Source organism: Heteronotia binoei, chromosome 12 (assembly GCF_032191835.1).
Source record: "Heteronotia binoei isolate CCM8104 ecotype False Entrance Well chromosome 12, APGP_CSIRO_Hbin_v1, whole genome shotgun sequence".
NCBI lineage: Eukaryota > Metazoa > Chordata > Lepidosauria > Squamata > Gekkonidae > Heteronotia > Heteronotia binoei.
In genome coordinates, this window is record NC_083234.1 from 20,821,220 (window position 1) to 20,841,654 (window position 20,435).

The 20,435-nt window shown below is 48.2% G+C and overlaps 1 protein-coding gene across 2 annotated transcripts in view; it reads right to left on the bottom strand.

Moving 5' to 3' along the window:
* The window catches only part of NTM (neurotrimin), a 1,406,997-nt gene that overhangs the window by 1,229,444 nt on the left and 157,118 nt on the right, over window positions 1-20,435 (bottom strand). The window lies entirely within an intron of this gene.

The window sequence follows — 20,435 nt, forward strand, 5'->3', positions numbered from 1 at the left end:
GCCTTCAGGCTCCAGTTGCCACCCCACCTCCGCATTCACCCCGTGTTTCATCGCTCCCTCCTTGTTCCGGCTGCACCCCCTGACCCAGCTCGGACTCCTTCCCCACCGCCGCCACCACCAGTGTTGGTGGATGACGAGGAAGAATATGAGGTGCGCCAGATCCTGGACTCCCGGTACCATCGTGGAGGCCTCCAGTACCTGGTGGACTGGGAGGGATACGGCCCAGAAGACCGGTCTTGGGAGCCCGAGGACAATCTTCATGCCCCGGACTTGGTGCACCAGTTCCACAACGACCACCCCGACCTTCCAGGTCCCTCGACGGAGGGGGGCCCTGGGGGGGGGGATAGTGTCATGGGTGCTGGGGACCCTTCAGAGGAAGTTGAGTCTGATGAGGAAACTGTGCCCCTGCCACCTGCACCAGTGCCCCTGCCTCCTGCTGGAGAAGATCCCAGCCCCCCTGCCTCGCCCTCTCGGGTGGCTCGTGTGCGTGACCGCCTCCGGCAGGACCTCAGGGATCGGAGGAGGGCGGCATGCTCACAAGCAAGACGCTCCCTGAGCCCTGAGTTCTGAGAGGATTCTGGCCCTTCTAAGAGCAAGGATGCTTGAGTGGTAACAGGATCCTGGCTGCCTCCCTGAGCCAGCAATTAGCCCAAACGGGCAACAGCCAGCAGAGGGCTATATAGCTGTGGGCTTTGGGAGGAAGCCTTGTGGAAGCAACTAGTCATCTCCCTGACATTCTAGCATCCACTCCGGCTTGACTTTGGTTCCTGACTCCCTGACTTTGGCTTTGGACTTCTGGACTCCCTGACCTCGGCTTCTGGACCTCAGACCTGCGATACTTCTACAGTGATTCGGATTTGGCGCCTCGGACCCTCCTGCTTACTGGCTACAGACCTCGGACTGCCTCTGGACTTTGCCTGACCCGGCCCCAGCCGTGACAGACCAAGTATAAGGCAGCTTCATATGTTCACCTGGAATAGACTTGCCAATTTAACTGATCTCCAGATGACAGAGACCAGTTCCCCTGGAGAACATCAATGCTTTGGAGGGTGGACCCTGCTGAGGCCCCTCCCCAAACCCCACCCTCCTCAGGCTCCATCCCAAATATCCAGGTATTTTCCCATCCAGAGCTAGCAAGCCGAGGGTGAAATTTGGTGGCAGATTTTCATCTCTGGTTTTGCTAGCTTTGCCTATTAGGCTGAGTTTCTAGTCCTAGAAATCCAGCTGGCTATTCTGCATAGGTGACTGGTAGATGATGATGCCCACAGTGCAATTTAGGGGCAACCAAGACATGAAGTCATGTGATCCATGACTGGATCTTTCAGGAGTTTCCTTTAAATGCTAAATAGCAGCTATGGAGGCCTCTCAGTGTGGATCTGCCTTATGCATAGCTTCACATATCAAAACTGAGTCCCCGAGTAAAACACAGACACACACAGGAAAGAAGAGGACAGCCAGTTTGGTGTAGTGCCGGGTAGCCATCGGTAGCTCTCCAGATGCTTTTGCCTACAACTCCCATCAGCCCCAGCCATTGGCTATGCTGGCTGGGGCTGATGGGAGTTGTAGGCAAAAAACATCTGGAGAGCTACTGTTAGCCACCCCTGGTGTAGTGGTTAAGTGTACGGACTCTTATCTGGGAGAACCGGGTTTGATTCCCCACTCCTCCACTTGCACCTGCTGGAAGGCCTTGGGTTACCATAACTTTTGCAGAGGTTGTCCTTGAAAGGGCAGCTGTTGTGAGAGCCCTCGCAGCCCCACCCACCTCACAGGGTGTCTGTTGTGAGGGAGGAAGGTAAAGGAGATTGTGAGCCACTCTGAGACTCTGAGATTCGGAGTGGAGGGTGAGATATAAATCCAATATCTTCTTCTACAATATCTTCTTTTTTTCCCCCAAGTTGTCACTTCTTTTTTTTTAATTAATCAGGTTTTTATTAACAGATTTTCAGTTTACAATAAAGAACACTGTAATCTATCACCTCAAATAATGCAGCCTTAGTGAGGATATAATAGACAAATTTAAAAAAGAAAAAAGAAAAGAAAAAGAGTAATCCATTAAATAGAGAACCAAGGAGCAGTCATACAATTATACTGAAGAGCATCCAGTGAAAATACATTCTATTGACTGATTCTACTGTAGGAATGTACAAACAACTGTCCCAATATTCTATTAAGAAATCAAACGCAACTAATTAGAGATCACAGTTTTTGTATTCAGACCAGAGGAGAGAAAGTGAGCCCAGAACATATTAGAAATAGAGCATATCATGATAAACGGTTTTTTGGGAGAATATTGTGTTTGGTGAGATATTCCACTATTTGGAACCAGAACACAGTAAATTTTTCTTGAGTACATTCTGTCAGAGCATCAGCACTATAAGTTGAGATCAATATCTTCTTTTTTGCTTCAATGGCTATTGTGGTCGCCATTGGTGGAACCTGGAGATCTCCTGGAGTTACAACTGATCTCCAGATGATAAAGATCAGTTCCCCTAGAGAAAATCTCGGCTTTTGAGGGTGAACATTACGGTTCACTGAGGTCAGGGGTGGAATTCTAGCAGGAGCTCATTTACATATTAGGCCACACCCCGTGATGTAGCCAATCCACCAAGAGCTTACAAAAAAGTGTCTTGTAAGCTCTTAGAGGATTGGCTACATAAGGAGTGTGTGGCCTAATATGCAAAGGAGCTCCTGCTAGAATTCCACCCTTGACTGAGGTCATCCCCTCCCCAAACCCTATCCTCCCCCAGGTCCCAAAATCTCCAGGTATTTCTCAGTCAGGAGTTGGCAGCCTAAATTGCCTCCTAATAGCCTTGCTGGACCTTTTTGATCAGTGAAACCATGCAGGAGGGAACAGATTACACCTTCTCCCTCTGTGTTACCACTATAAATTGGTTCAGGATCTCCCTGCAGCTACAATTTGCCTCTTAAGAACCCTGGGAAATACGGTTATAACAGCATACAGTCCATTCTCCAGAGCAACTATTTCCACCTAAGTGGTGTCTGGAGATGAGTTCTAATTCTGAGAGACCTCCAGACCCTGCCTGGAGGTTGGCAGCCCTACCTGGAGATCCAGGGACCAATCTCCCTGGCTGGTCCTTGCCCACCCACCTGCCTCTACACTGTCTGCCAACAGTGCAAAGATGTGCAGAAGCCCCCACCCCATTGATTTTTAAGCAAAAAACACATGTTTGCTTCCTTCGAAATGCCTTTGCTATTCTGCTCTCAAAAGAGACTTCCAAATTTGTCTCCAAATTTTGCTCAAGGTGAAATCCTCGCACACAGCATCTCCCAGACTGCAGCTTTCAATCATGCTAAAAAGCAGGGGGTGGGGAGGGAAAAGAGAGAGAGACATTGAAAGGAATTTAAAGACAGAAAAAAAAAAACCTCCGCAATGCCTGCTGTTCATTAGCAGAGGGGACACTTAGCAGAACACAGGCAGCAAATGAGCTTTTTCATCATCACCTCCTTCTCCGTGCAGTGCAGTTTTAAAGAGTGCTTAAAACTCAGCACTTCCCTTCATGCAGGCACCCCCCCTCCCTGGGTGGGGTGGGGGCTCCAGCACTCCTGTTTATTCCCCAGCCCCTAGGATGTCTCAGATCCACCGAATCCGGGAGCAGCTCGGGTGCAGGCACTCCAGTTGCAGCGGACAGAAAGTTCACAGAGGAAATTGAGATTCGCTGCAAATTATTTTGGATGATTTACTGGGAATGAATTAACTCCCGGGAAACGTGGAAGGAATGTGAACAGCTGCTATTTGGGGCACATTCTTGGGTGTCTGTGGCAATTGCATGGACTAGGGGCACAAGCTGAGCATCTGATCACCAGAAGCCACAGAAGGTAGACGAACCACTGACCTGTTCTTCCAGGGGTCCCTTTCTAGACCAGAGAGGATAATATTCCGATGAACCATGTTAAGAAGCTGTTAACATCTGCCTGATGCCTAATGATCCTTGGGGAAACGCTTCCTCAAAAATGCATATCGTTAGGAGGAAATCGGTGAATCTGAGCTGCCTGTGCGGGGAAACAAACCCCCGCCAGATGGGCTGATTGCATCCGTCTTGATGCAAACGTGCAGGGTTAGGGAGGTCGAGGAGAGGAAGGAGCTCAAGAAATAGGACTATGCATGCAGGTGGGCAAGCTCTAAGGTGAATAATGCACCTGGGAAGGAGACACAATGTTGAGCTGATCCACCCCATGAACAGGCCTCGGATTCAGCAGGAGCTCACAGGAGCACAGCTCCTGAACCTTTCTGAGGGTTCCCCCCTCCTCCCCGCCTTGTCCATCGAATAGTAGATGCAGCTGCATAACAATCCCTGGCTGAGCTCCACCACCTTTTTTCCCTATAAAATGACCCCTGCCCATGAAGAAAATACTCTGCAAGGAGAAATGCAGCATCACACACAGAGAGGGGAGTTATCTATTGCGCAGCATCTCATGATAGGATAGCTAAATGACAAAGGGATCACAGTAAATCACTTTCCCTTGTAGGGCTGATGTTATACCTTGTTATGCTTATTTTCTGCTTGCAGGGAGTTGACTGGTATTCCCCCACCCCATTACTACCTGTAAGTAAGAAAATAGTGCCAAAGTATGATCCTAATGGAAGCTGGGTTCAGGTAGCCAGCTCACTGTTGACTCAGCCTTCCATCCTTCCAAGGTTGGTAAAATGAGTACCCAGCATGCTGATGGTAAAGCATAGATGACTGGGGAAGGCAATGGCAAGCCACCCCGTAAAAGCCTGCCAAGAAAATACTATGATGTGATGTCACCCCATGGGTCGGTAACAACTCTGTGCTTGCACAGGGGACTACCGTTACCTTTATGGAATGATGGACATAAAGTGGCCAGGCTACACACACATAGGGAGATGAACTCATCAGTGGCTCCTATTTCACTCTAAGGGACAGACTGGAATTGGTAAGTGGAGGTGGGGAACCAAGGGCAAGGTTCAAGTCCCACCTTAACAGTACCCCAGATACAGCATTGCCCCCCTCCCGTTTGGTGTAGTGCTTAATGCCTGGACTCTTATCTGGGAGAACCGGGTTGGATTCCCCACTTCTCCACTTGCAGCTGCTGGAATGGCCTTGGGTCAGCCATAGCTCTTGTAGTTGTCCTCGAAAGGGCAGCTTCTGGGAGAGCTCTGTCAGCCCCACCTACCCCACAGGGTGTCTGTTGTGGGGGAGGAAGGTAAAGACGATTAGATTGTAAGCTGCTCTGAGACTCAGAGTGAAGGGCAGGGTATAAATCCAATATCTTTTTTTCTTCTTCATTTCAGAATGAATAACAAGTATGGTTGGATAACCAAACAGGTAGAAAAGAAGAAGAAAAATAATTTTGTAAAGTTTTTTTAAAGAAAACTTTATTTTTGCCTTTTCTTTCCCCATTTTTCAACCTTTTGGGTTACCTGGTCTGTTCCATATCCAACTCCCGCCCGTTTCTCCTCCCCCCCCCCCCCCCTTCATTTTAGCAAGTAGGGTTGCCAGCACTGCCTAGGCAAACCCTGGGAGATTTTGAGAGTCCCTGTGGAGCATAAGAGTTGGGGAAGGATTTAACTTCACTTCCAGGTGACGCTCTAGGAATTTGTCCCAATTATAGTAGACAGTAGTAGAGACACAGGGGAATCCCTAGATCATTGCTCTGGAGGTCATTTTCTGGAATTTTTTCTCCTGCTCAGAGCTTTTTTTTGTAGCAGGAACTCCTTTGCATATTAGGCCACACACCCTGATGTAGCCAATCCTCCAAGCGTTTACAGGGCTCTTAGTATAGGGCCTACTGTAAGCTCCAGGAGGATTGGCTACATCAGGGCTGTGTGGCCTGATATGCAAAGGAGTTCCTGCTACAAAAATAGCCCAGCTCCCGCTCCTCAAATTTTTCAAGGGTGGGGGCTTGCCCACCATGGACAGGCAAATGCCAAGCCGTTCCTTTCCATGAGCAATGGTTTCAAGAGCTGCATAGGGGACACCTGCCCCTAGTTACTGAGCAGGACTTAATTGAGGGGCAAACTATTTTTATATATTTTTAAAATATCTGCAACAAAAGGAAAAAAACAAAACACTGCAGTCCCTGGGGATGCTGATCGTATACAAACAGTCTCTCTCTCCCTTTCCATCGCCTGTCATTATAATGGGCGTTTTGCTAGCATCCAAAAACTTTGCAGTCTTTCCTTCCTCCGCCACGCAAACAAGCAGCAGAATTTAGAAAGAGGGTCATTTCAACAAGGGGAGGGGGGGCGAACCAGCTTGCAGTGGATTTACACTCGGGTGGAATCGAAGCCAGATAGCGCAGCTGTCAACACTTCTGCTTCACACCTCCTTTGATGCCTGGCGTCTCTAACCAACATGACTCTCTGCCGGGTCACAGGTTCACTGGACATTGAGGTGAGAAAACACATCAGAAGCACTTGGCTGTGGAACTTCCCTAGCCCGTGACAGACAGAGTCCTTGAAAGAGCAAGGAGAAGGGGAAAGAGGATTCCTGCTGCCTGGGTTTTGAGGGACACCTCCCTGCTTTCAGCTTCTTCCATCTCCCCCCAGAAGGTAATTTGGCAATGGAGCCAAGGAACAGTCTCACTGATTTATAACCTAGAAAGTTATGATCCACTCAAGGCGGGAGCATCAGAGAATTTTCCAGAGATGAGCAGATTTCCCTTCTCCCGCATCTTTATTGCTCTGAAATTTCACCCTTCCTTAATTCTGGATTAAGTAGGAGACATTCTAAAATCCATCGTGTGAATGTAGGCAAATCAAGAGAGGGAGGGCAGGAAAGGATGAGCCAGTGCTCTGCACTCATGGCCCTTTCTTACAAGCCCAGGGTAATGTCAGTTGCCACTTTGGGGTCAGGAAGGATTTTTTCTCCAGGCCAGATTGGCCCAGGGGTTTTGCCTTCCACTTGGCACAGATCAGGGGTCACGGGGGAGGGGGGTGGAGAGGGGGGAAGGCAGCTGTGAATTTCCTGCACTATGCAGGGGTTTGGACTAGTTGACCTTGGAGTCCCTTCCAGCTTTGTGTCTCTATGTTGTGTTCCAGAATTAGAGCATGCCACTTTGGCTTCAGGCAGTTCCCTTGGTCTTTTTTTTTTGCACACAAATATACAATTTGCTTTTTTTCCCAGCATCACTCTTGAGGCACTCCCCCCATCCATTGTATGAGGATTCTTTTTCGAGAGTGTTTTACCAGCACACCCAATCGACCCTGCGCATTAGTTAAACATCCACCAAAACAGGCAGCCTCATATACAGCAATGCTAGGCTTGCTCTCTTGCAGCATCTCATCCAAGCACCTATGCACCATAGGGTTGCCAGCCTCCAGGTGGGGCCTTGAGATCTCCCACTTTCACAACTGAGCTCCAGCTGGCAGAGATCAACTCCCCTGGAGAAAATGGCTGATTTGGAGGGTGGACTCTATGATATTGCATGATGCTGAGGCTCCTCCCCAAACCTCACCCTCTCCCAGATCTGCCCCCAAAGTCTCCAAGTATTGTTCCAACGCAGCGCTGGCAATCCTAATTGTAGTGGTGCCATGAGGAATCATGACACCAACAAACCAAAATTTTGCATGCATAAAACAAAATTCTTTATAAAGCAAATGAGAGAGTGGAGGGTTCTGAATGCATTAGAAGCAAGACCGAGCCATTCAGAACCCCCAAATCCCAGGGAGAAATTTAGATGAAGACCGTATAAGAAACATCCCTAATTTCTTCCCAAGCCTGCACAGTCTGAACCGGAAAGCAAATGAGCAGGAGGAGGTGGTCGAGAATCAAGGATGCATATAACCATTGGAGATGAGCTGGCAGGCATGGGAAGCCTAGGAGTATGGTTGCCAACTTCATGCTGGGGCCTGGAAGTCTCCTGGTATTATATCCAGCCTCCGGATGACAGAGACCAGTTCCCCTGGAGCAAATGGCTGTTTTTGGAGGGTGGGTTGTCTCTCCTGTTCTCAAATCCTGCTGTCTCCAGGCACCACCCCTTAATCTCCAGGAATTAGAATAAGAGAACCATAGAGTTGGAAGGTACCTCCAGGGTCATCTAGTCCGACCCCGTGCAGTAGATCAGAGTTGGGAACCATACCTGGGAGCCCAGAATTTCTAGGACACTTTGCAATAGAAGAGGAGCCCGGTTCAATCAAACCTCAAAAGTCATGGCAATCTAAAAAATTACTAGCACGATGCCTTGCTGTTTACCCCCAAAGCAAAGCCTCAATACCTATTTCTCACTTTATACCTATTTCTCATTTTGATGCCCCCAGCCATCAGAAGGTGCCTGTTTGTACCACTTCCTCGGGTGAATGTTTTCTCCTGCCAAAGCCACTGGATGGTCTGGACATTTAAGTGGATTCAGGGGCCAGAGTTCCCTGGTGCCTAATCGTTCTACATTTGAAAACATGAAATTTATTTATTTATTTGATTTATATCCCGCCCTCCCCGCTGAAGCACGAAATGATCTTGTAACATTCACTTTGTTGTTCTAAGTCACACTTCGTCTGTAGAAGTAAAGCCGCTGACACCCTAAAGGCCGTTGAATTTCCCAGTGCATAATCCTTCATTTCCAAAGAGACCTTGGCTTCCAACAAATAACCGTGTTCCTCATTAAGGCTGCCAAACCTCCAAATAGCAGCACCTGCAGATCTTCCACTATTACAACTGATCTTCAGACGATCAAGATCCCTGGAGAAAGTGGATGCTTTGGAGAAAAAGACTCCAGATTTATACCCCGCCCTTCTCTCTAAAGCAGAGACTCAGAGCGGCTTACAATCTCTTATATCTTCTCCTCCCACAACAGACACCCTGTGAGGTGGGTGGGGCTGTGAGGGGTCTCACAGCAGCTGCCCTTTCAAGGACAACTCTGCCAGAGCTATGGCTGACCCAAGGCCATTCCAGCAGCTGTAAGTGGAGGGGTGCAGACTCAAACCCCGTTCTCCCAAATAAGAGTCCACACATTTAACCACTATACCAAACTGGAGCATGGATCCTATGGTACTATATCCTGCTGATGTCCCTCTCCAAACCCTGCCCTCCCCTGCCTAAGTCTCCACATATTTCCCAGCCTGGAGCTGGCAACCCTACCCCCTACGCTCCGGTGCTTGGTAAAACAACTGGGCAATCATAACTTTTTCTTAGACATGTTAAAATTCTGCTCAAACTTAACCAGACATGTCCTGTACCTCTTTTTCAGTTCTTGAACTGAACACCTCCTCGGTGGTCTCCCATCCAAGTATTAAACAATGCCAACCCTTCCAATATCTGATGAGTAGGGATGGGCACAAACCATGTTTGTGATTCAGTTTGCAGTTGAACCACAAACCGAACCATGAATTGATATGCCGGTTCATGAACCGAACCTATTCATGTCAGTTTGTGAGCTACTTAAACCCTCTGCTTTCTGCTCTTCACAAACCACCAGGGTTTTGTTGTTGTTTTTTGAGAAGTAACGCAAAGGAATGCAATTCCAGCTGGCTTGATGTCAGGGGTGTGTGGCCTAATATGCAAATGAGTTCCAGCTGGCTTTTTCAACAAAAAAGCCCTGCAGACCACCATAAAGCGTCACAAATTGTATCAAAATGAATGGAAGTCCGCGGCAGGTGTTTAGTTAACTAACATTGCTTCGCAAACCTCAAACCAGTCAAAGTTCACGAAAACTTTAGTTCATGAGCTCTTTTGTTCCCATCCCTACTGATGAGATCAGGCTAGCCTTGGCCATCCAAGGGAGAGCAGAGACAAACTTTGCACTTCACAATATTAACCAAGAACGGTAAGGCCAGTTATTTTACGGTGCCACAAAAAGTCCTGGCTCTCTGCTGACTTGCTAATGCATTAAAATACTAAATCACAACAATAGCAAGGAAGGATGTTTTTGAATTTCTCCCGGCTTGTGTTTTCAATGCCCAACATCCCATTTTGATTTCCATCAATTCTTTGTGCAAACTGAAGCTGTTAATCCTTATTTTTGTTCCATTTTCTCTTCCCTCGCACTGACTTTCCCCATAATTTTTTTTTCAACATTATTGGTGCATCAATAAAACATTATACATTCTATGTATATTACACTTACAAATGGAGTACATTATACATAAAAATTGCATAGGAAAACCATCTGATATGCATACACAATACAAATGAATCTACAGAGCCAACAGCAAGAAACAGAGAACCAAAACTACATATTCAAAAATATATATAAAGAAAAATAAAGAAAATAGGGAGCATTTACTCATTCTTGACAAGAAAGAAACTCAGCCTCATCCTGAAATTTAATTTTCATGGATAACAAAATTAAAAAGGAAAAGTTAAGAAATGCTGGAGATGAAGTCTGTCCAAAGCATCCAGGGCCTCAACAGCCACTCTCTTTATTCCCTAATGTGTACACTCTGGGCATACTCACTCTATGGGAAATAAACTCTGCACATGCTCAGAGGTGTCTTTTGAAGAAAGAGCATTCCCCAGGACTGTGACTTTTCAGTTTCCTAGCTAGGCTTGCCATTTGCCAGTCCACCCATGGTGGGTAAACCTGCTCGCTCTTGTCCCAGTGCTCTTTCCATAGAGATTAGGGGAATTCTTGGAAGTGACATCCTCCCCAAACTCCACCCTCCCAAGGCCCGCCCTTAAAACTGCCCAGTGTTTGCTGAGGCAGTGTTGGCAGCTCTATTGCTGGCTCATTTTTTATGGCAATTTCTAATCATCAGCCAGTTCATGCCAAATCTTTGCTCAAATAACTGGCTGAACTGCGTCGGGCATACTCTCTGAATGACCTGAGCACTATGTGCATCCCCACAGCCCAACAGAAAATAGGGTTGGCAGTCCGCTGGTTTGGAGGTCCTTCCACCACTTCAGGGTTATCAGAAAAAAAGGGAGGAGAGAATGTCCTCTGGGCACTCCATTATACCCTATGGAGACTGATCCCCTATGGAGGGGATACCCCATAGGGTATAATGGAGAATCAATCCATGGGTATCTGAGGCTCGGGGAGGGCTTTTTTTTTTTTTTTTGCAGCACAGGCACCAAATTTTCAGTATAATATCTGGTGCCTCTTCTCAACTCCCCCTCCAAGTATCAGAAAGATTGGGTCAGGCGCTCCAGTTGTATGCACTCCAAAAGAAGGTGCCCCTATCCTTCATTATTTCCAATGAAGGAAAGGCATGCAAAAGGGGTGCGGTCCCTTTAAATGTGATGCCCAGAACTCCCTTCGAAGTCCAATCATGCTTGTCACAACCTTGCTTCTGGCTTCACCCCCCAAAGTATTCTGGCTCCACCCCAAAGTCCTCAGCTATTTCTTGAGTCAGACCTGGCAACCCTAAGAAACCAGGGATTTAAATTCCGACCCCAGCGGGCTCTGACACCCTGTGTAAGCAACTGAACCACCCTTCCCTGGGCAAACGTTCCAGCTGAGACGCCTGTGTGCCTGTCTCATGAGAAATGGTAATTGCGAGCAATGCCTCGGCGCCACTTCTCAGAAGCGGCACACACTCGATGCTACGGTTTGCCAAAGCAAATTAAACTTACTGTGCAACACGACAAATATCCCTCATGGCCCTGGGAGGGTAGAGACCCCATCGCTTTACAAGTTTCACATTAGTGTTGTGATGAGAGATGAAAAGCTACACAGAATCTGACAGGAAGCATAATATGCCCCGTGGGAGATAGTGAGGGGGGGGAGGGGGCAGAACCTCAGTTATTATGAACCTTTGTCCCGCAGCGCAAAAGCAGGCACAGCGGGGAGAGATGCGGAGCAGCCGGCAGCTCAGGGATGAGAGAAGCATGTCTTGGATCCTTGAGAGATCATTACAGTCATAATGACATTCGTAAGCGCACGTAAGAGTAACCCAATCGTGCAGGAGGAAAGTAGCCAATGTGCCTTGTGGTACAATCCTAAACAGAGTTACGAGCTTCTAAATCCATCGACTTCAATGGTGTATTTTGGAAGGCCCTGGCTGCAATCACACGCATTATATAATGCACATTCAATCCACTTTCAATGCACTTTCCAGCTGGATTTTGCAAGTCCACATAGTCAAATCCAGTTGGAAAGCGCACTGAAAGTGGATTGAAAGTGCATTATTTAGCGTGTGTGATCACAGCCCCTGTCTTTCTTTCTGTCTCTGGCTCGCCAGCTCTGATGGGAGGAGAGCCTGGGGAAGGTGTAGTTTGGGGAGGGCAGATACTGCTCAAAAGGAGTGGAGTGGCTTTGGTAAAGCTGCAGTACTGCAGTCGGAGCCCTCTGCTCACAATCTGAGTTAGATCCCAGCGGAAGCTGGTTCAGGTAGCCGGCTCCAGGTTGACTCAGCCTTCCATCCTTCTGAGGTCGGTAAAATGAGTACCCAGCTTGCCGGGGGGGGGAAGCGTAGATGACTGGGGAAGGCAATAGCAAACCACCCCATAAAAAGTCTGCCGTGAAAACATTGTGAAAGCAACGTCACCCCAGAGTAAAAAATGACTGGTGCTTGCACAGGGGACTACCTTTACCTTTTTTACTTTTTCTCTACCTTACGGAATCTCAAAGCAGCTTCTAACAACCTTCCCTTCTTCTCCCCACAACAGGCACCTTGTCAGGTAAATGGGGTTGAGGAAGTTCTGAAAGATCGGTGACTGGCCCAGGATCATCCAGCAGGCTTCACAGAGAAGGGGAGCGGGGAATTAAACCCAGTTCTTCAGATTAGAGTCCACCACTCTTAATGGCTACATCATGCTGGTTCTCAGCCAGTTATAATGCCATACAGCCGCTCTCCCAAGTAGCCATTTCCTCCACGGTAACTAGAGATCATTTGTAATTCCATTGCCTAAAGATTAGTTGTAATTCCAGGAAATCTCCACACTCCCGGGAAAAGACCCCGGCTCAGTGGTAGAGCTTCCACTTGCTACACAGAAGGTCTCAGGTTCAATCCCCAGCATCTTCAAGACCAGGAAATAGGTGATGTGGAAGATCTCTATGTCTGAGACCCTGGGAAGCTACTGCCAGTCTGAGTAGAGAATACTGACCTTGGTGGACCAGTGATCTGAGGAAAGAAATATAAGGCAAATGCATGTGTTCATGAGGACCTGGAGGCTGTCAGCCCAACTTTCAGAGGTTCAGTGGGGTGTGGCAAGCTATGACAAGGCTTTTTCTAGGAGCCCCATGGTGCAGAGTGGTAATCTGCAGTACTACATTCCAAGCTCTGCTCAAGACCTGAGTTCGATCTGGGTGGAAGCTGGGTTCAGGTAGCCGGCTCAAGGTTGACTCAGCCTTCCATCCTTCCAAGGTCGGTAAAATGAGTACTCAGCTTGCTGGGGGGAGGAGTGTATATGACTGGGGAAGGCAATGGCAAACCACCCCATAAAAAAGTCTGCCGTGAAAATGTCATGATGCGACGTCACCCCCAAAGTCAGAAGCGACTGGTGCTTGCACAGGGGACTACCTTTACCTTTCTATGGCAGCACCAAGATGAAGGTGGAATACCTCTCCCATGAGATGTAGCTGTACCTTCCCTTGAAGTTTTAAATAAAGCAGCATCTTTTTTGTCCAGGCTATCTTGTGGGACTAATTTTAGAAACTGCTGGCTTGTGGTTTTCTGGGATTCTTATAATTTTTTTCTCATTAAGTGATACAGTGCTTTAAATTGCATTTTAATAGCTCCTTTTAGCATGTTTTTCATGTGATTGTAAGCTATTCAGAGAGCGCTTGTACTCCAAAATGGGGTGCAAATATTTTAAGAAATAGTCACGAATACTAACAAAGCATGATTGGCATCTTGATAGGGTTGCCAGCCTCCAGGTGCTGCCTGGAGATCGCTAGCTATTATAACTGATGCCCAGAAGGCGGCGATCATTTCCATTGGAGAAAATGGCTGCTTTGGAGGGCAGACTCTATAATATTCTACCCTGCTGAAGTCCTGTCATGACCCAAACTCCACCCTCCCTGGGATCCACCCCCCCATATTTCTAGGAATTTCCAAACCTAGAGCCTCTACTCTACTGATGGATAACTCTAGAGGGGTTTTATATCCCTAAATTACGGCTTATTAATATTGTTTTTTTATAACCGTTCAATGTGAACCGCCCTGAGCCTGCTTTGGCGGGGAGGGCGGGATATAAGTCGATTAAATAAATAAATAAATAAATAAATAAATAAATAAATATGCAAAGGAGTTCCTGCTACCAAAAAAGCCCTGGTCAAACCTGTCTGCAAGCCAAGTTGCCCGTTTCTGCCCTGCCAGCAGTTGTTCCCAAAGGGACATAACATTTATTATGATCTCCATAACTGACAAAAATAAAACTGTGAGCAATAGATCCAGGTCTCTCAAAAGGAAATCATTCTTCATTAAATATCATTAAAAAAAAAATTCTTTCCCTTCTTCTAACAAGCCCAAGGTGTAATATGTGGTTCTCCCCCAAGGGGTTCTAGCAAAGCTCTCATTCCTGACGGTTAAGCTTTAAAAATCTCCGTTCTGATTTGCTTCTCCGTTTTTCTGGATCACGTGTGGAAAGCCTTCTTGCTCACACCATGACCCCTTTTCATGTGCCAAAACCTTCCTGTTAAATTTTACAATTTCGAGCATTATCCTTGGCATATAAATGGCACAGGGGTGTTGCAAAAGGCAGAGATGGGTTGGGAAAAGAGCAGCTCTGAACCTGCGTGACAAACATACTCCTTTCTGCTATTCTGCTTATCTGTGCTTTCCACAAAGATACCTGGAGCTGTGTCAGCTCAGTCACTAGCGTTGCCAACCACCAAGTGGGGGTTGGAGATCACTTAGAATTACATCTGACCCCCAGATGATGGAGATCAGTTCCCCTGGAGAAAATGGCTGCTTTGGAGGGTGGACTCCATGGCATTGTACTCTCCCTCCTCTCCCCAAACCAGATCCTCTCCAGGCTCCAATCCCCAAACCAGGTATTTCCCAACCCATAGCTGGGCAATATTTCTTTTGCTGAACCTCCAGATAGAACATATGAACATATGAAGCTGCCATATACTGAATCAGACCCTTGGTCCATCAAAGTCAGTATTGTCTTCTCAGACTGGCAGCAACTCTCGAGGGTCTCAAGCGGAGGTTTTTCATGCCTACTTGCCTGGACCCTTTTTTGGAGATGCCAGGGATTGAACCTGGGACCTTCTGCTTACCAAGCAGATGCTCTACCACTGAGCCACCGTTCCTCCCCAATAGATAGTGGCTGAATATCTCCTGGGATTACACCTGATCCCCAGATGACAGAGATCAGTTTCCCTGGAGAAGATGGCCGCTTTGGAAGGTCAACTTCATGGTGCTGCACCCCATTGAGGCTCTTCCCCTCCCCCGACCCCACCATCCTCGGACTCCACCCCCAAGATGTCCAGGTATTTCCTAACCTAGAGCTGGCAATCCTAAATGTTAGTAGTCTGGAGATCATCTGTAATTTTGGGAGATCTCTGGGATCCAGCTGGGGGTTGGCAACCCTTCCCCAGAATCACTCAGGCACATGGGAGGGTTGTCCAGCTGTTGGATGGTGAGACCTCTCTTGACTGCCCTACCAGGGTGGGTTTTTTTTAGCAGGAACCAGGCCTCACAGGAGCACAGCTCCTGAACCTGAGGGTTTCCCCTCTTCCTCCCCACCTACCTTGTCCATTGAATAGTAGGTGCAGCTGCATAACAATCCCTGGATTGTTATCCTGGATTAGGAGAGCAGCAAGCCAGCCAGCCAACAAGGGCTTTGCCATGCCCCCAGCAGCCCTTATTAACCCCTGGAGAAGCCCACGCCACCCTTTCTCTACTTCTTATGTGATTTTGGGCAGTGGGTGGCTTGCTGGCCTTTTGACTGGGGGGGGGAGCTGGCCCAGGAGAACCCCAGGTGATCAGGTCTGCCCCAAGTGACCAGACCTGCTTGGTCTGCCTGGATCTCCAGCCAGCCCAAGAAGGCCTCACTTGCCTGAGGCTCTCCTTTCTTGCATCAGGTTGCTTTTGACTGGGAGGGTGGGGTGGCATATGCTAATGAGTTATGCTAATGAGCTCCACCGCTTATTTTTCTACAAAATGACCCCTGGCAGGAGCTCCTTTACATATTAGGCCACACACCCCTGATGTAGTCAATCCTCCAAGAGCTTACAGGGCTCTTCTTACAGGGCTACATCAGGGGGTGTGGCCTAATATGCAAAGGAGTTCCTGCTACAAAAAACCCTGCTCTCTACAGTTCATCATCCACCCCCACTTCTCCTGCTTAAATCTCTGGATAGTACAGGGAATCGGGTATAGGGTCAGGGGTCTCTCACTTCCCTACAATTGTCCGTTCTCCCCCTACTGAATCTCAGGCAGCAACTATGTGGCTGCTGGAGCTTCAAGACAGCAGGAAAAGGCTCCCACAAAACGGGCCATGCAATAGAGTTCCCAGGGCTGTATTGGAACATACCTGGAGACATTGTGGGTGGATCCAGGAGAGGGTCTGGGGGGAGGAGGGGAGGGGCCTCAGCATGGTACAATGCCATAGACTCCCCTGTTCAAAGCAGCCATTTTCTCCAGAGGAGCTGGTTTCTGCCAGTTGGAGGTCAGTTGTCAAAGCAGGGGGATCCCCCAGGCTTCACCTGGAGGCCGGCAACTCTACCGTGCAAGAAGAGAAGTTCCGTTTTTGAACAACATTATGGACAATAGCAAGGCAAACCTAGAGACCTTTAGAGAATTCCGGTTATGCCCCCAGCGTTGATGCCTGATCTGCACCCTTCTCTCCCTCCCTTAGAGCTTTTTCATGGTCTTTGGGAGAGGACTGTAAACCACTCCGAGCTGAGCCTGCTTGAGAAAGTGAGTGTTGGCGACCCTGATTTACGCCGATGTCTGCAGGACACCCAGCCTCGGCTGGCTTCATTCTCTGGCGGTTACTTTATGTGGAGCCCCATCCATAACTGTCTAAGTGCCCGCAAACACTTCTGAAATCAGCATGAAAATTGGTTTCCAAGCTCCAGCAGTTTCTAAATAATGGATGTTTAAGATAATAATAAAAAAAAGGCAGTGACACGAAGTGGGGGGTTTTTTTGGGGGGAGAGGGGAGGAAGAATGGGATCATCTCTGTGTAAACCTCAGAGAGGGAGTGAGGGGGGATATCAAATCCACGCAGGGCAACAAGGCATCAATAAAAGGGAATTGATCCATTCCAGAGGGACGGGGGAGGAAAGCAGCATTTGGAAGCGTTCTCTTCCTTCACGTTATAGGGAAACTTCATTTCCTCTTAAGCGCCCCCCTTCCCATAAGCATCACTTGACTTTGTACTAGCCTACAGATGTACTACCCATTCTGTCCCTGCAAAATTCGGGAAGAGTGGAGTTAAGGCTGCCACACTGGGCCGGTGAGGGGAACCTCCCCTGATGTCATCGGAGCAATGATGTCAGCGAGAAGTGACGTCATCGCGTCGGCGATGTCGTACAGCAGTCACTCTAGGCATTTCTGGGAAACTCTATTGTTTTCCCAGATGCTCTAGCCACCTGGAAGGGAAAACTCTATGGTATGCTGCGGAACGCTGGGGACTTGGCAACTCTAAGTGGAGTGGGTTTCGGCAATATATCTGCTTGTACTGGAAAGGGGGAGGTATTTGTGAACTTCCTGCGTTGTGTAGGGGGTTGGGCTAGATGACCCCGGAGGTCCCTTCCAACTGTATGATTCTATGGGATGTTTGGGAATGAGAAGAGGTGGGGAAGGAGGGATCAGCATTACAAATCAGCCTGGCTGCAGTGGACTAATGTATTGAGCATCATGGAGACAGACTCTCTCTGTCTTGAATGCTTTTTTGTAACATGAATTTGAGCAGACTTTGGAGGATGGTGGAAGACAGGAGGGCCTGGTGTGACTTGATCCATAGGGTAGCAAAGAGTCGGATTCGATTGTGCAACTGAAAAACAGCAAAACTCCAATGACACCTGGCGGTTCCACTCAAAGAGCAGAGCTACCTAATGTCACAGAGCCCAACCTTAAATTCAGGGCTTATTTTTATAGCAGGAACTCCTTTGCATATTAGGCCACACATCCCTAATATAGCCAATCCTCCAAAAGCCCTGCACTAAGAGCCCAGTAAGCTCTTGGAGGATTGGCTATAACAGGGGTGTGTGGCCTAACATGCAAAGGAGTTCCTGCTACAAAAAAAAAGCCTTGCTTAAATTACAGATTAAAGTTGCATTAAAAAAACACATTAACCCCCCCCCCCCACACACACACACAGAACACCCATCTTTATATAAAGAAGGGACAAACATTTCAGCCTACCTTTTCCCACAGCAACTTTCTGATGTGCATGAATGCCTAAGGAGCTGCCTTATCCTGAATCAAACCATCAGTCCATCAAGGTCGGTATTGTGTACTTAGAGCAGGGGTGGCCAAACTGTGGCTCTTTCATACATACTGTGTGGCTTTTGAAGCCCCCACTGCCCCATTGGCTGGCTTGGAGAAAGCATTCATCTCTTTAAATCACTTCTCCAAGCAAAACCAGCCGATGGCTTGGAGAATGCATTTCAAATTTCCTTCCTTCCTTCCTTCCTTCCTTCCTTCCTTCCTTCCTTCCTTCCTTCCTTCCTTCCTTCCTTCCTTCCTTCCTTCCTTCCTTCCTTCCTTCCTTCCTTCCCTTCCCTTCCCTTCCCTTCCCTTCCCTCCCTCCCTTCCTTCCCTTCCTTCCCTTCGTGCCTTGCAGCTCTCAAACATCTGACATTTATTCTATGTGGCTCTTACATTAAGCAAGTTTGGCCACCCCTGACTTAGAGTCAGTCTTGGGCAGTCTTCGCAGTGGAGGATGGTAAACAGTCCCACCCTTTTCTTATGCACCCCTCTCTCAGAGAGACAGAGACCTCTTGAACTGAAGTGGGTGCTCAGAAGGCTGGCTGCAAGAAGACTCCTCCCCCCCAGGCTTCCCAATCCCCAGGTCCCAGCGGGGGATCCCCTGGTTTTATAGGCTTCCACCGCCCCCAGCCAGCTGGCCAGTGGGGGGAAGCCCCGCCCCCACAGCCATCATGTATCTCTAGAGCTCCGGCAGGTTTAGAGACCTGCAAACAGACCCCTTTTCAAAATGCCTCAGGATTCCTTGGCATGAACTGAGCAATGATTGCTATAAAGACTGGATTGATTCTTGGTGAACACGTTCCCTATTTTGCTAAGGACTAATTGTATGGTCTGTCATGAACTAATATATGCTTTTGTAATTGTTGAATTGTTTGGTGAATTTGTTGGTTGTATGGAGGCTGGTTTTCATGAAAACCTTGTGCTTTGGATTTCTCTGCCTATAATTGCCATGATTCTCTTTGTGGATTGCACAATCCCAAGGTGGGGGCAGGGGATTCCCAAGTTTGGAGACCCTCCCCCACTTTAGAAAGTGTGTGTGGGGGAGTCTATTGGGCACTCTATTATTCCCTATGGAGAACGATTCCCATAGGGAATAATGGGAAATTGATCTGCGGGTGTCTGGGGCTCTGGGGGGTGTTCTTTGAGGTTGAGGCACCAAATATGCCACATAGCATTTGATGCTTTTCCTCAAAACATCCTCCAAGTTTCAAAAGGATTGGACCGGGGAGGCAATTCTATGAGCCCCCAAAGAAGGTGCCCCTATCCTTCATTATTTCTAACGGAGGGAAAGCGTTGTAAAGGTGTGCTGTCCCTTTCAATGTGATGGCCAGAACTCCCTTTGGAGATCAATTGTACTTGTTCCAACCTTGCTCATGGCCCCACCCCCAATGTCTCCTGGCTCCACCCCCAAAGTGCCCAGATATTTCTTGAATTGGACTTGGCAACCCTACTCCCCCCCCCCCCTTTGCTCTGCATGCTGTATTAGGGAAGCGGAGAGAAAAAAGCACAAAGACCAGCAGCAATGCTACTGCTTGTTCAGAGTGGTGTTGAGCAAAGGAAACAGACTGGGGGCCCTCCAATGGAGGGGCCATACAGTTGGGAGGGGGGATGAAAGGATGTGCGTCCCCCCGGGCCCCACTGTAGCTATGAGCCTGGTGATTGGCCTTAACACTGTGAGCTCCTGGCATTAAAGCTGTGAGCTCCTGCATAGATTAGTGTGCTCTGGGGTCATCCTTTCCGAGCTAAGACAAAAATGTGTGATCTGGAGGCTAAAAATCTGTGAGCTAGCTCGCGCTAACTCAGCTTAGAGGGAACACTGCCTGTAAACCTGTTGGGTTCCTGGCCTTCTTAGTCTCCTATAGCCTTTAGTGCTCAGAAAGCTCAGATACTCTAACTGGACCTGAGCACCACCAGGTTGGTACGGTGAGCCATGGCCAAGGGCAATTTCAGCTATACCTGGCGCTGTCCCAGAAAACCTGGATCAGGCGTTGAAAGCCATGGCTGGTTGGCTTAAGCTGAGCCAACTGAAGCTGAATCTGACGAAGACAGAGGTCCTTTGCCTGAGCCACGGCAGCCTTGGCAAGGAAATCCCCCTACCAGCCTTTGATGGGGCGCCACTGTCTATGGTGCCCAAGGTCAGAAGCTTGAGGGTGCTGTTGGAAGCCTTCCTGTCAATGGAGGCCCA